The following is a 1,426-nucleotide window of genomic DNA, read 5'->3' on the forward strand; positions in this document are numbered from 1 at the left end:
ACCCATTATGCAAAATCCACTTTTCATGTATTTTATACATAAACATGTGTCCCCTCTGTGTAAAGAGATTCTGAAAGTTTCAGGAAGAAAGATTTGCTCACTTTTTGTCCTGATCCATTTATATAAAAACCTGTCTGAAAATGAGCTGATCAGATTTTGGCCATGCACTTTATGATGTCATGAAGATTTGTTGGCTTGTGTAACCATTAGCCAATAACCAACCAAGGTAACACCCCCAGTGACTGAGCTATTGGGTCTATTTTAGGTACTTCTGTCTGATCAGCTAGTTAAAATACAAAATATGCTGGAGGGTGGCTTCAAAGGTTCAATTTAGATTTTCCTGTCTGAATTATTGTCTCTGACAACTAAATGTTTCGGTTACAAACGGATGGCTCTTTCACCCTTGTTACAACATAGCCTTCTGAATGACTCAGTTCCATTTTCCTTGGCAGGGATCAGATAAACTCAAAACATAAACACTTTTCTTTCTGTTGCCCAAATGTTGTTGAGTAGGCTAGCCTGACTCTCTGTTTGAACTCCAAGCTGAGTGCAGGTCATCAGTGTAGATATGGATAGCTTAGCAGACCGCTGCTCTCATCACATATTCAGAAGGAATCATTTGCCTCCATTGAATGGTAGTCAAAGCTTGCAAAAAGTGTCTTTAATGATCCCCCAAAGACAAATGAATAAAACACATCAAGATCAATAAATTATTGACTATGTGTCATCAACTAAGGAATCCCCTAATGAAAAAGTGATATCAACGAAGAGTGTAATGCGATGTAGGCAAACAAAATCAATTTACTTTATGTGGCCACTAATCAAAATAATTATAACCCCGAAAATATAAATATAACCTGAACATTAAGATCGAGAATGGAGTAATCATCATTACAGTTCACTTCAACACATCCCAAGCAGCCTTTTAGATTCTGAAAACTGGGAAATGCCTTTTTTTGTTGTTGTACCATTTAAGCAACCCTACATGTGGGGTGCTTTAAAGCTTTTGGATGGGAAAACTAAAATCAATATCTAATCACAGGGTGTGTTAATGATACCGTCAACCCCCCCAACCAAAATAAAGTATATGCTCTATAAACGTTTACCTACGAGTCATGCACATTTCAGTATTTACTGACTGTGAGTTAGTAATTGACTGTGCCCTTGAATAACAGCCATGCTTTACTTCTTCCCACATCTCAAATGTATAACACCCTTGTGCACATTTCCATGCAAATAGGCTAGAATTGCATCACAACATATTTAAAATACTCACATTATCAGTCTCTGCCTGTGTCTGCTGTCTAAAGTTAAATGGTGAAGTGTTTCTGGCTGTCTCTTTCTGAAGAGCGACGAGGCATGCACCCATGTTCTGTCTTTCCCTGACAGCCCTGTGATGTGTACAAAGCCCTCATTCCTCAGCTGG

This window comes from Pseudochaenichthys georgianus, chromosome 17, assembly GCF_902827115.2.
Source record: "Pseudochaenichthys georgianus chromosome 17, fPseGeo1.2, whole genome shotgun sequence".
NCBI classification, from domain to species: domain Eukaryota; kingdom Metazoa; phylum Chordata; class Actinopteri; order Perciformes; family Channichthyidae; genus Pseudochaenichthys; species Pseudochaenichthys georgianus.